This window comes from Lissotriton vulgaris, chromosome 4_1, assembly GCF_964263255.1.
Source record: "Lissotriton vulgaris chromosome 4_1, aLisVul1.2, whole genome shotgun sequence".
Classification (NCBI taxonomy): Eukaryota; Metazoa; Chordata; class Amphibia; order Caudata; family Salamandridae; genus Lissotriton; species Lissotriton vulgaris.
This window is the reverse complement of record NC_141691.1, coordinates 591,680,967-591,696,124: the sequence shown is the minus strand read 5'-3', so window position 1 is coordinate 591,696,124 and position 15,158 is coordinate 591,680,967.

Here is a 15,158-nt window from a genome sequence, read left to right as displayed (position 1 = left end):
TGAAAAACAGGCCATTTGAAGGTCTAGCTCATCATATATCGGAGCTGTTTTAGGTGAATAATGTCTGCCACACCGCAGGCAAAACTAAATGAGGCCCTTATGGTCAAGGGAGGATTAGTGTTGCCATTAACATTACCACTATTGCTGAAACTCCTGCTGATAGAATGTGTAAGGCGGTAGGGGCCTCCTCAGGATACCTTGCATGAGGCCCCATAAGGTTTTATTACACCATAGATAAATAACATGGATCCATTGTCATCTGTTGAAAAATAAAATTGCATTGGACATATGATGCACCTAAACCTTCCATTATGGGCGGAACTAGTTGGCTGGGCTTAATGAAAACCCTGATCTCTACTAAGAAGATGGTTGTGGGGGGAGGAGCCAAGATGGCCGACAGGGCAGACGTGTAGGCTCCCAGCTCCGCGAGCCTCTTATTCCCGCACCGGTATCCTGCCACTCATCCTGAGTTATTGCTGCGGCGCCACGATTGCACGAACGCGCTGATCACAACCGCGTTCCTCCGAGGTCTCTATCAGCCGTGTGGACGAAGATACGGTCGCGCGAGCCATTCGCCATTGCACCCCCTGGACCCTGCTCCGATGGCCGCGGCGGGATGCCGATGTACCGGGTAGACTGCAAGTGGAGGCGCCGCAGCTCGCAACAGAATTGCCGCCGGTGGAGTGGGACGGTGAGGTCACTTTCTGAACCTGTTGCTCTCCGGACCTGGATGCGGTGGGCGCTGGCGGGACAGGACCCCTACCCCCTTCGTTTCTTAGTGTGGTGCGACTGGAGGGCTGACTCGGCTCCGGCTGGCGGAGCCGCCTGTGCCGGGAGCCGCCTTCGGACCAGCGGCGAAGGGTCGCTTATAGTTTGCCATTCTGTCCTGTGAGCCGCTCCCCTGCCGGCGCCCCCGCCTGATGCATCCCGACTTTTGATCGCCCCTCTCTCCCCCTTTGTCACCGGATTGCCGAAGTAAAGATGGCGGTCTCTAAGGAAGGGGAGATGACTGCTCCTTTGTCCCCTGGACGTCTTGTCTTGCCTGCACTAACCCACTCCTATGGACCGGGGATGTCGACCCAAATACCGTCCTGTGTGGGACTGCAGCGGGCCCCTACTTGTGTGGATATCCTGGCGGCTATCGCGGATCTCAGATCTACATGTCGGCAAATTACCAGTGCTTTGTGCCGCAAGTTTGATGAGGCGATTCTTGCGCCGGGACTCTAGCTGCCTGCAATTATCCTTGACCCGGATACTATGTTTCAGCAGGCGCCTGACATGAAGCTGACCATTTCTGGCTACAGTGCTGTTGACTTGCCCGCCGACGTGGATGTGGATACAATGTCTTTCTCCACTCCGCACTCCGAAGCTCAGCCTCCACCATCATTGCTTCTGCATGGTCTGCTGACTCCCCGGCTGCTGGACTTCCTTGCTGTTCTTGCCGCTGGAGCCTCATCCTTTCCCCAGTCGGTGGTACTTTCTCCTGTGAGTGCTGGGATGCTACCCTTTTTTGCCAATCAACCCCTTGTGGACCGGGGACATTCACCTCTTCCTTTCATGTTTTCTCTTCGTTGGGGACGGCCATCTTGTCCCTTTGTTCTGCCTTCGGCATGTTTCCTTCAGTTGCCATTTTTGGGAGGATTGCAACGCTCAGGCCAGGGGTGATGGGTCTTTGTTCTGACTTTGCTTGCCTGGCTGACGGATACCGGGACTCTCAAACTACTTTGGAACTTCCGAATGCGTTTTGTTTTGCCCAGCGTGGGGTTGTAACTAGTGGGCACAGCTGCTGATTTCTGTTTGGGAGATGGGGGTTCGGTGTGCGGGCGGTCCTGGGGTACATGCAGAAGGAGGGGTCCCTACTATGGTTTCTTTATTTGGCTGGTTGCATTTTGGACTGTATCATCCCTCAATGTAGTGGGCGGCTGCATGGTTGGTATAATTGTTTGTTTCGGGCCACAACTGGTATGGTCCCTTGTGGGTCGTGGTTGTTGGGTTGGAGGTTAGGTGTGGGCTGGGAGCCCGGGTAACAGTGTTTCTGGCCCTCCTCCGGGCTTCTGTTCTATGGGAGTTGGATTGGACTTTCTTCTCTTGCTCTCATATTTCAGTCACTATCGTGTTTCCTTTTTCTTTCCTTTTTCTTTCTTGTGCTACATTTCGGGTTTATTGGGCGACAGACACACTGCTGGGGGGGGGGGGGGGGGTAGGCCGTAGCCTCTGCATGCGTGTAGGGTGGTGGGTTGGGGGATGGGTTTTCTTATTTTCGGTTTCTATGGTGCCTTGTTTTTCCTCTTTATGATTTTTCTCTTTCTTCCTGTCTTGGGCCTGTGTTGGGATTGTGTGCGGGCGGATGGGGGTGCACACCAGATAGTTTACTGATCCTGATACCCCTGTTGGTCGTATTTGACCCCTATGCCGCCTGCGGGACTTTGACTTTTGAATTGTTATCTGTATGGTGGACATACCGCCACTGATACGTTTACACCTACACGGGCCCTGCCTCTTTATTTCTCTAACCTTAACTTGTATTTTATATTAAAACAGCAATGTTGGACTTTAATTGTTGCAGAAAAAAAAAACCTTTAAAATTTAACCTTACAGCTCCTGTGACGCGATATCACGTTAATCAATAATGTAACTCTTTGATGTCAGCCTATGCTCCTTATGTGCTACAGTGTCATCGTATTGCTTGCGACAGTGCTTCAACAGTTTTTCGTGGCCGGCCTGAGGGTTGTAGGCCCGTATATGTATTTCTACAAATGCACAATAAAGGTTTTCCAAAAATGTAAAAAATAAAAAAAAAATAAAATGGTTGTGCATTTTCCAGGTAGCAGGCTGCAGTAGCTGTGAGTTTCTCTTCAATCTGCTGCTTGTAAGCATTACTACATATGGTAGTTGGGTGGGTTAGGCACATAGTCAAAGAGACCTTTGTGTGGCAGATGGCTTACTGTTTTCAAATCCAGTAAGATAGCCCAGGGAGTTTAGTGCCTACTACCAACGTATATGTTTAGTCAACAGACCATAGGCTGTTTTCTTTACAATAAAACGAAAGTTGAATGATGCAAATAAGAGTCACTTGAAAGTGATGTAATGCTACAATTTAGATTTTCTTTGATGATTCCTTAACTGTAGTGCAAAGTAGAGTTCACCTCTACTCCCAAGTAATGTGACCACTAATGCCTCGTTACGTATTGCATTTCTAAATTACTAGCACATTATCATAAAGACCTGGTGCTTTCACTGCCCCTCCTACCATCCCTGCATGATAAGCTTACTGCTCCTGCCCCTCTCCACCTTTCCCCTGCTCTCCATTGTCCATGTGCGGCCCCTGTCACATTCCTCTAGTCCTCCATCATCAATTCTGCTGCCACTGCTTCTCCTGCTTGCCCTGCATGGTCAGCGTACTACAGTTGTTTCCCTCCATGTTGCACTATATTGTCTGTGTTTATGCCCCTGCCCCTGACTCCTGGTCATGACCCATTGCACTGCCACTGTGCCTTCAACTAGCCCTGCAAGATCTGTTGTGCTGACACTACCCTTCTTGCCTGCCTTGTGTGGTCAATTTCCTGGCCCTGTCCCTTCCCCAGCCCTATGTCTGATTCCATGTGCTTCATCCATCCTGCCCTCTATTGTCCAGTGAGTTACCACTTCCCCTCTCTCCTAACCTCCATGGTCCACTGTACTGCCACTCTGCCTCCCGCTTGCCCTGCATGGTACATTGCGCTGCCACTAGCCCTCCTTCTTGACCAGCATGCTCAGCTTGCTTCTACTGCCCCTGCCACACTTTCCCTGCCCTCTTGTGTTTGAGTCCATGCCCCTAACTGTTCGCTAATGCCCTGCCTGGTTTATTGTGCTGGCATGGTTCCCCTGCCTGCCCTACATGTGCAACTTGATGCTTTGCCTTCCACCACCCGCCATCTATTGTCCGTGTTCATGTCCCTGACCCCTCTATCTTGCTCTCCATGGTCCGTTGTGCTGCCACTCCCCCCCCCCCCCCCGATCTGGCCTGCGTGGCCAGCTTGCGGTCCCTGCCATGCACCCCCTGGCCTCCATTGTCGCTATGCGTATCCATGCCTCCTTCCTCTTGCCCTTTATGATCCTTTGTGCTGCCACTGCCCTCCTGCCTACCCTGTGTGATCAATTGTACTGCCATTGTCATCCATCAAGATGGTGGTCAGGTGTGCCACACAGAATGTCAGCACTCTAGTTGCTCATTAGCACACTGTAGAAAAGCTGTAGTTGATCAACATGAGGGGTTAACTGTCCTGCTGTTGCTGGTGTAGAAAGTATATAAATAATGGATGAGGAGAATATTTGAAAACTGAAAGAAAATATGTGCTCATTTTGCTTTATAAAATAACCATAATTTTTATGACAAAACGATCCCCCTCGTGCTAATTTGTTAAGAAAATGTTTTAAGTTTCACAACTTTGATTCAATCAAGATGGCTTTAGAAAAGGCTACTTGTTGTCATTAATAAAAATTTTAGTGCTCTAGTTGTTCATTAGAGCGCTGTGAGAGGCAACATTAAAGCACCTGGGAATCAACTGACAGGCTGCTGCTATTGGATTGATATGTTTTGCATAGTATCTCAGGCTGTATTTTCACATGGCTAAGGTAAATAGTATGAATTTACAGGAAGTATGCTCTCATTTTAGCTGTTGGAGCACTATCCATAACCTTTAGGAGAAAAACATGAGAGAAAATAGTTTTCTCTCAAACATGATTCATTAAATCCCAGCAGAGGATCAGGATTTTACCTAAGATAAAAATCAACTTAGGATACACCACAATTCCTAAGTTAGTATGGTACCACCAGAAAATGGTTTATGTTGTAATTACAATCTTTTGTCAGTCTTTATATGTGCTCATTTTGTGACCTTCAAATAGAGGCGTCCTCTACAATGCATTACAATGGGGACCATGTCCCAGAGTCCTGAAAAGGCTGGCACAATATGTTTCCATATTGTGGCCAGGCAGCCAATGGGTGTCACTCTGGGCTCCCCTACATGCCCTTCGGGGTCAATAAGTGCTCATCCTGTCTTCTTATATATTTTACATCCATTTTCATACCATGTTCCTGATTCAGTGCTTAATTTGAACTGGTGGTTTCTGGTGCTTGGCACAGCACTTAATTGTCAACACCGGCACTGATGACACTCTGCCACATGGTGGCGCTATTTATCTAAGTTAAAGATGAGCACAAGAACAACTGTTTAGTAATTTAAGATATATTTACAGTGATTATTGCCTGCCACCCAAGGTCTTGTTATAGCTTTGGTGCCTGTAATAGTCAGAATGTTGGTAGCAATTTTAAGGCTCAGTGTCTCCACTCCTTTCCTTTAAAAAGGAATATAAAATGAGTGGGGGGCAAAATAGGCATACTGTGCCCTCACAGGCCTGGTAGGAGTTGTAAAAGACCACCCGGGCCAAAAACATAATTATTTTTAATTGAACAACAGATCCACAGGTGTGCCACAGATCTGTGGTCAGTAAAAATAAAAAATGGACATGTTTCTGCCCTTTTGAAATGCAAGCCCCCCTGGGTGGCTAGGAACCATGGTGGGGAGCAACAGCCTGATTCATGTAGCTAAATTGCACTCGCAAAGGGCCAGATTCTCAGAATCTGGCCCTTTGCGAGCGCAATTTTTGCATTTGGTATTCATGATACCAAATGCAAAAATCGCTATTTAAGAAATCGCATATTTGCGTGGAATGGCATTTAAGGAATCTCTAATAGAGATTCCTTAAATGCTATTCATGACACACAACAAAATAGCGATTTTGGACTTTTGGGGCCGCTATTTACCGACAGGTCAGACCTGTCGGTAAATAGCAAAAACTCTGAAAAATGCTTTTAAAAGCATTTTTCAAAGTTGCATGTAGCACACACACATGTCCTTTGGACATGTGTGTGCGCAACACCTGTCCAAAAGTGCATTTTAGGGGTGCTACAGGGCGTCCTTTGGACACCCCTGTCACCCTTAAAATCGCTATCTCAGTTGCGAGTAGCAAATTGCTACTCGCAAATCCCCATTCATTCCAATGGGCCTCTTGGGCCATAGGAATGAATGGGGAGTATTTGCGTGTAGCAAATTGCTACTCGCAAATAAAGAACATGTAGGAATCGCTATTTAAGTAGCAATTCCTACATGAATGCCGTTTTGCGTGTCCTCAATAGCGAATCGCTATGATTCGCTATTAGGGACACGCAAAACGGCCCGTACATGAATCAGGCTGCAAGTATTTTATCTGGAGAGAGATCATGAGCACCCCCTCTCTAAGCCATTTTAAGGCTCTGGGTCCCCATTACCTAGGGCTGATGTACATTTTTTAATTGGTGTCGGTGTGAAGGGTCCCCTTCATGAGCTATCCTATGTGCCTAGGGAACCCTTACCACAGGGCTAAAGTTATTTTTAAATGGGGAGGGGGTGTGGTCCCCTCTCTCTGAAGTATCCTATGCACCTGGGAACCCCATCCATTAGGACTCCATCTTCTGGGACACTGTGCTCTTCCCTACTTTGAAGAGCGTGGGTAGGAAATACAAACTCAATTCCCTGCCTGCACTGTTGGGACAGGGAACACAGCTTTGGTCCCGACCCAGAGGAAGCAGAGATAAAAGCTGCTCCTGCCCAGGCAAAAGCTAAGCAACAGGGTGTGGTGCAGGATAGTGTTTGCCTGGGCTGCAGGGGCCCTGAAGCTCCATCCATATCCCTCAACATTATAAAAAGATGTGGGTGACCAGGGTGGCACCAGGGCACCCATGGTAAAGGAAAAACCCCAATCCCAGCCAACACCCAGAATGGGTGCTGGCTGGGGAGCCAGCAGGGGCTTGGCGCTTTGAGACTTCCCTGAAGCCCCAAACTGTGCATAAAATATGGGTGTCTGTGGTGGCAAGGCGAAACCCACAAGCAAAAAAAAAGAACCCAAAATGTATTAATTATTCAGTGCCCTGGGCAAAGAGCACACCATAATGACCTGCAATGGCTTTTAAATTATATTTATTTATTCTAGTTGTACCACAAATCATTTGTTTATTGTTGTGGAGGGCTGTAGGGAGACCAGGTCAGGGCAATCCCTATGCCCAAGCCTACACTTTGCATGGCCAAAGTCCATGTGCAGTGCGGGTTGGGTGCCTGCAGTGGGGTTGGTCACAGGTATTTGCCACAGGCAAGGCCCTGCACCCAATCCCACACTGCACATGGCTTGGCCATGCGTGATGACGGTTGGGCACCTGTGGGGGGTGGCACAATGATGTACATCTGACTTTACTTTAAAAAAAAACATAACAACTTACACGAAAAATAAAGGTTAAAGTGACTTTATAGTTAGGAATTGAAATAATATTCTACATTATATTACAAACAACCATAGAAAATCACTGCTAAAACCAATAAAGGGACTTTTATAGACCCTGAATTCTGCAACTGACCTCCGCTGGAATGAGTCCTAACCCCCTAAGTGGTGCCCATCAAGTCCTGGGCCCTTGGAAGTAGTTTAAGAGTGTTTGCTCCTGCCTAATCCTAACATTTAGGACTTAGAAAAAGTTTCACTCAAAGGTGCTAAAAGAATTGACAGAGGACCAGGACCTACATGCCAGCCCATCCGCCTGAAGTGCATCTCTACTTGAGCTGACTTAGTGGTAGTTCCCTCTATGTTCTTTTCCACAGCGGAAAATCCCGTTTATTGGGAATTCTGAGCATTGGTATCTGTCCTTGTGGAGCCCTCAGCTTGCAGCTTCATTCCTCTGGAGGTTTTTGACATCCAAAATGTTGTCTCAGTCTGAAGCTAAAAATCTTCACCAGGCTCAACGGCGACAGGCTTCCCATTGACAAAGACAACCTCCTTGACCTAAAAATGCAGCTTCTCCTTCTCAAAGATTTTTTCTGCAATCATTGAATGCTGCACTGAAACTTTATCCTGTGCATCCCAGGGGGTGACGATCCCCCCCCCCCCGGACAAAGGTTGCTGCCTTGCCCCTCTGAACTTCATTTTCTCCTGGACGTTTCTTCAAAATTTCTTCAAAGTCCAATGTTAAGCCAATACTGGTCCCAATCCACCTCGTGTATCGGGCCTGTGCTCCATTGCGTTCTGCCTTAGCTTCTGACTTTGCCCTGGTCTCGCGTGACGAAATACCTACAATTGGAACTTTGACCTTTTAGTTGCTATTTTACACTCCTGGGGCCATATTACTTAAAGTGCCCTGGGGGCGCAACAAGCATTTGCGCCTGCTTTGCGTGCCTCTAGTGCCCTTTTAATTACAGAAGGGGCCACAGACACTTGTGCGGCCCCTTCTGTAATACCAATACCACTCGCGCACATAAATTGCCAGCACTACTTTCAAAGAGGAAATCTTTTTTCCTTTGTGCCCACGCCATATTACTGATGTGAGTGCAGAGGCAAAGAAGCCGCCAGGAGGCACACTGACAGTGCACCACCTGGCACTAAAAGGTGGCACACTGTCATTGCACCCCGTGAGAGCAGCTCTCTGGAGGGAGGAAAGAGGGTTTTATGGAGCCCCAGACATCCACTCACCGGCGGGCACAGTCACTGGTAGCACCCACCTGCAAGGGGATCTCTATTCCCCTTTAATAGTGCAGGAGGGTTCGCACCTGCACAGTGAAACATGGAGCGTCTTCAAAGCAGCCACTCTGTATTTCACAGGAATACGCTGCCCTCAAGGCAGCACAAGTTTGCAGCTTCCGTGGGAGAAGCGCATTCCCCATAATGTGACCCATTTGACTTCATTGTGCCTCATGCACCTTTTTAAAGGTGCGCCCAGTGCAATGAAGGAGAATGCGCGACATGTGTAATTTGTCCCCTGTTCTACTGATTGCATTCAATTTGTTTTGGTGTCATTTTAGCCATCAAAATGTACTCTTAACTATTGTGGGTTTTTTCTTGTGTTAGCACTTAATTACTGTTTGTGTGCTGCATACCTACATACCACCTTGCCTATAAGTTGAGCCTGACTGATTTTGTGCCAAGCTATCAGACAAGTAAAACACTGGTTAGTTTAGTGACTTTTGTGGTACACCCCGACAAAGACTGTGGTCGCTGCTTGATTTCTCACAATCCTCAGGTATAAGCTCAGCTCGAGAAGCCTTCTCCCAGTTCTGTGACTGGTTCTTAAAACTCTTGGTGGAACAAATGCTGTGATATATAAAGAAAAACCACCACTGGGTCTGGGCTCCCAAACAGCAAGGCCAAGCCAATGACTAACATTTAACAAAAGAATGCCAATACTGTTCTCTTTACTTTTGTTTAAATTAAGCGACACATACTAGTTAAACAATATATTTCGTCACAACTTTTTCTCTGAATAAATCTATTTATTTTTTCATTTTGTTTTACTTCATTAGTTTGGTTATATTTTCACCAATTTTACATTTCAAAAACCATCTGTACACAACATATAAAACATTACACAAATTTATCATAAAACATTACCCTCTAAACATTTCTATTCGTACTCTCAATACTCATATTCCTCAAACATTCTCTCTCATACATACACAAGCACCACACATTTTTTACACTGGAATTGCAATATTCACAGAATTCCATAGACTGATCCTTTTTAGAAAATTTGTAGCAGTTGGAACATAATTTTTGATGATCTAATGGCTCAAATTAAAGTCTACGCGTTTCAAACTCGCAATATTTATGGAATTCTCCTTAACTCGTGTGATATATCAAGGACATGAAAGAGATGTTATGGAGTTCTCTTTAACTCGTGTGATGTATCAAGGACATGAAAGAGATGTTTAACAATCTGGAAGGGATTAACGTAATCCCAATAATGAATTACTTGTCATTGTAGATGTGGAATCACTCTATACCAGCAAACCACAGGAAGAAACCCTATGGGTGACAGACTCTTTGGTCTCTAAATTGACCTATGATTTTTTACTTCAAAAGAATATGTGTCCATGGCTTGAAAATGAAAAAAATATTTAACAATACCAACGATCATAACGGACATATAAGGATTTGAAAGCACAGTCTTTATAAATGATTTTTTTGTACTCTAGAATGGGAGTGAAACTTTTGGAAAATATTTTGTAAACAAGCTAAATAACAGGAACCCATCTCTAAAATTCAGGTTTGCAATTAACCCAGGGAAATTTCCTTCTTAGCTTTTTGAATCTTTACATAAGATGACACTCTAAGGTCTGAAGTGTTTTACAAACCTACAGATAATAATCACCTGCTACAATGTCACAGTTTTGACTCACACTCCTGGAAGGAAAACCTAACATTTGGACAAATATTGAGAATAAGTATAATTGCACTGACAAAACAACTTTGAAAAACATCCAAAAGTGACACCCAAGCTTCTAGAGAGAATATCTAGAAAGAATCATCAGAAAAATAAATAAAGTGCCACAATAATAATCAAGAACAGCTCTTACAAAGCTCTGTGACAAATGCAATACATAGATTGATTTGTGTGCATGCATATGGTCTCTATTTCAATCATGTCTAAAAATTATTCAACAAACTTTTGAGAATGGTAGTATTAGGCACTCTGGAATTTGAGAAACCTATGTTCTCAATTAAGGAAGTAATAGGCCTACAGTTTGGTGCACACAAGCCCAAACCAAAGGACAGAAAGAGTAACAAAAAAGTTACCATGGGACCTATCCCAGATAAGGATCATTTTCACTGTTGGTGTCTGTACATTCAAGAAAGCAATTTTGGAGCTTGACCTAGGTTTAATAATGCAGTTGGTTTTTAAATGACACACAAATTGTAGCTAACTTAATAATACCCATGTAAGCTGAAGTATATGAGCATGGCATCCAGAAAAATCAAAACACAAACTATGAACACTGCAGCACACTAAGGTGCAAATAGACTATTACAAAATTAACAAAGCATTTTGTCAAAACTGGGCACAGTGACAATAAATTTGAGTGGTGTGTAACTAAGGAAATAGATACCGATCACACTAACATGAGCTTATCACTGAATACATATGACATTGGATATGCTGTCTGGGAATACACTGTAGGGTCCTTAATGATGAGATACCGCTATCCCAATTGCATGTGTTCTAAATTGGATAGCTGAGTCCATACCAGCATGTGAAATGTTATTCTCAGGTTGATCACCGCTGTATGAGATTACTCATTTCTGCAAGCACATTGTGTGACAGTGAGATCCCCACTTTCAGGAAAAAAGGGTCAGTTTGTTTCCCTTTTTTCTTCTTCAGATGCTGATCTAACAATGATACAGTGGATCACTGGCAAGTACTTCTAAGCCTCACCCCTGCTGCCGCCCATCCATGAAATTGTGGAACCCATGGCACTACCTGGCAATGCAGCGTTTGGTGCCCCTTGAACAAAAGAGCGAATGGCAGCCATTTACTACCTCGCTGTCTGTCAGTTGTTTACCATAACAGCAGAGTGTTGCAAGCATGATAAATCATGCAAAGCCAGTAAACACTTTGTGAGAATTACATGTGACTCTAGATGAATGATGCACATGACAATCCACATCTGAGGAATAATCAGCATGAGGAAGTGCAAAACAATCACATGTGTATGAGAGAATGATGTATGGCCTTGGATGAAGAGGGAGCAAGAGTTATGTAAGAAATGTGGCACTTTGAGCGTTAAACATGCCAAAACAACTATCCAGCAATATCAAATTTTGTATACGTAATTTTATTTTCTGTAAATAAATCTGAGATTAACGCTACTTCCAAAGCATGCTGAGATAAGTATGAGGATCAGCACTGAGAAACAATAGTGAAGGAACTTTAACAAACAAGATTTGAAGTTGAATGTTGTATTCCCTATTCGAGCTGTTTGATACAGCTGAAGGATATTCCCTTCTTTTTCCAGGGAAAATGTGTACCCCAGGAATACACATGATTTCCTCCCACATTATTAGAATTCCCACCTGCAAATAACTTTATTTAGAAAATCATCAATATATTTTTGTAGCTGACCACAAACATGAGCTTCGGTTTATGTATGATCTTTCTATTTACTTAAGTGAGTGACTTCAGATGGTGCCCACTCCTCACGACAAGGATGGCATGATAACCCATAATTAGAGTAGGTAGAATGGCAGAGAATTTTATGCCTTAACTGTGTGTACTCACCCAATAAATGACTTTGCAGGGTTGTTGCCTTTTGTCATGATGGGGACACTACTTTGTTTACTTTCATGTTAGAGTTGTGTGAACTATTATGATGATTGTACTCACTGTTTTTATGTTCCCCCTATGTTCACTACTAACTAAGCCAAAACCCATCAATGTATGATAGAGTCCCTAATCAACCCTGTGTGCATAAATGCATGCATAAGAAGGGTAGGGATCAAGTTCTACCCTGTAGAATGCTTTTTTCCCATTCAGGCAATACGTATGACAAAATGTGTTGACATTTTATTGAACGAATGAGGCATATTATTCACTGGGCATTCCCTTCTCTTTCTTATCATACTTTGCATAGCCCTAAAATAAAAATATAAATGTGGGTTCCCCCGTGAGGTAATTTTGACTTCTGAATTGCTTTACCTATCCAATATTACTTTATCAGGAAATCCCTTAAGAAGATGGTCAAGTCTGTCCGGATAGTATCACCTTATCAGAATGGGGTAAGGTTACAGACGATAAAGCAGAAATGCCCCAAGTACAATATGCAAAACCTATCCCTAAGTTTCAGAATTATTTCTAAATTAGAAGAAAATGTCAACAAGCTTCCATGACAAGGTGTATTTTCACTGAAAGTGCTCCCAATGTGCTGGCAGGAGCACACTAGTCAAAACAGTTCTGTACTGATTTAGTGGGGATCCCATAATAAGTTGAGTGGTGCTCCACCTGGCAGGCGTTGGAGGAGCACCCATTGTACTAGTAGGCTGGCAATGGTTCACCTCTCTCTAATGCCTTTTTAAAACTATCTACATTCTCTTGTTGAACATTTTTCAATCGTCTGTTTAACATTTTCCTCGTTTTCCTACATTTACTTTATTTGATTGTGTATATTTCCATATATGTTAATGTTTATTAATGTGCTCATCTCCTTTACTTTGATCATGTAAAGTGCTCCATCACCCACTTGCTAATTTTACATTTATTATGTGTCTAATTGTAAATATATAAACTCAAGATAAGTCAAAGTAAAATATGCAACAAAATAAGTATGCAGCTCCGTGAGACTTTTAAGGTTGGTATTGGACAAAAGGGAGAAATCTTGTGAGTACATGTGGTTTGGAAAGGCTTGCTGAGTAACACTGGGCAATCAAGGTTTTCACAGACATAAAAGTTGCTTTATAGTAGAGTAAAAATTGAACTCTTATCAAAAAGCAGAAAACCAACAAGCAGAACCATCACCTGACAGAAAAAAACAAGAGGAATGCTGGGACCCTAATACTGCCCCTCCCACCGGGAGTACATAAGCAGTACTTACCCAGCATCCCGTCTGTACAACCATGCCCAAACAGGAAGGCTGGCCGTCCGAGAGGGAGGGACGTATGAATGGGACGAGGACAACGGGACCCGGAGTAATGAAGATTACCGGTAAGTAATAGAGCATTACCCCCAGGTCCATTATGTCCTCGTCCCAGTCATAACAAAAATGAGAATACCAAAGCAGAAATTCGGCCTTCCGAATTCATAAGGACACCCAGGAAACTATCACAAAATTAGCAACCCAAGGGAGCACTGAGAAGGGAGAAAAAGGAAGAACGCAGGAAGCAACCGGCCTGCAACCCAGAACAGGACAGCAGGGATCAAACAAGAACCGGAAACAACCCAGAAATAAATAGAAGGGCAGGACCCCAAAAGGAGGCCGTCAACTAGAGAAACTGGAGACAGGACAACCAAGACCCAAAGGACACAGCCAAAAACCCACGGACAAGGCTATCCAGCCCAGAACCATCAGGAAGGCACTCAGGACCCGGCAGCCATACAGACACAGAGCAAACCACGACTGCCCCGAAGAAGGCTAAAGAAAGAAGGCAAGACCGGCCAACAGAGCACAGGCACAAGCACCAAGATCAACAAGGAAGGAGAAAACACAGGACAGAAACCGGCCCACCCCACCAAACCGAATAACCCGGCCCCAGAGAGCCCAGATGAGAAAGCAAACCGTACCCCGCCGAGGAGGCCCAGGAACCAGGAAAGAAAAACCAGCATCCCCAGGGCCACCAAACTACAAGCACCCAGCCCAGAGGGAGGAGCCGCAGCAAGAACCCAGCAAGACCCCAACCAAACTGAAAAGGACAGGGGAAGGAGACAGAGACAGAGACCGGAAAAACCCCAGGAGGCAAAAAAAAACACAGGGAAGGAGGCCAAAAACCACACCTGGAAGGCCACCAAACCCAGAACATTCAAAGCAAATAGTAGGGAGGAACAGGGACCCCCAGCACACCACAGTGGCACTCGTGTAACTTGAATCTGTTCTGCTCCTCGCTGCCAGCGCCTCCCGATTCCCAGCACTTGCACTTTGCGAACGCGTTCTAGCAATCATGGGGGGAACAGCTGCTGCTTAGCAGAGCTGATTGGTTGGTGGGCGGAAGAGAATTACAGAAATAGACGTGCTAGAGCGGATGCGCAGCACAAGAGAGAGACATGCCAAGGCTCACAAGGCGGTCCTCATGGTATGCTGACGGTCGGGTTTTAAACACTGCTCAAGCACCTTCTTTTCAAAATTGCAGTTTTTAATTTTGTTTTAGCCTCATCTCGCTGCTAGAAACTGGTATTGAAGTGTACATTACTTTCTAAAAACTGCTTTTAAATAGTTGTAATTCTTTTGTCCTACCTGAAAAATTGCACTTGTGTGACTTGAATCTGTTCAGCTCCTCGCTGCCAGTGCCTCCCAGTACCTAGCACTTCTGCTTTGCGAACGCGGTCTAGCGCTCGGGGGGAACAGCTGCTGCTCAGCAGAGATGATTGGTTGGTGGGCAGAAGGGGATTGTAGAAATAGATACAATGGAGGGACGCGCAGTGGACATGCGCAGCAGGCACGCCGCTGGCGCGGCGAAGGCAAGAGTAATGCAAGCCCACCTTCGCCTGTCCGCGTGCGACTGGGGCCCAGGGCCAGACCCCATGGTCAAACTCCTACCTACACGGCAGGCGAAATATGGACACTAGCTACAGACAGCCATGCCCTAAGCAACAATGTCATTAATAAATTTAAAGCTGA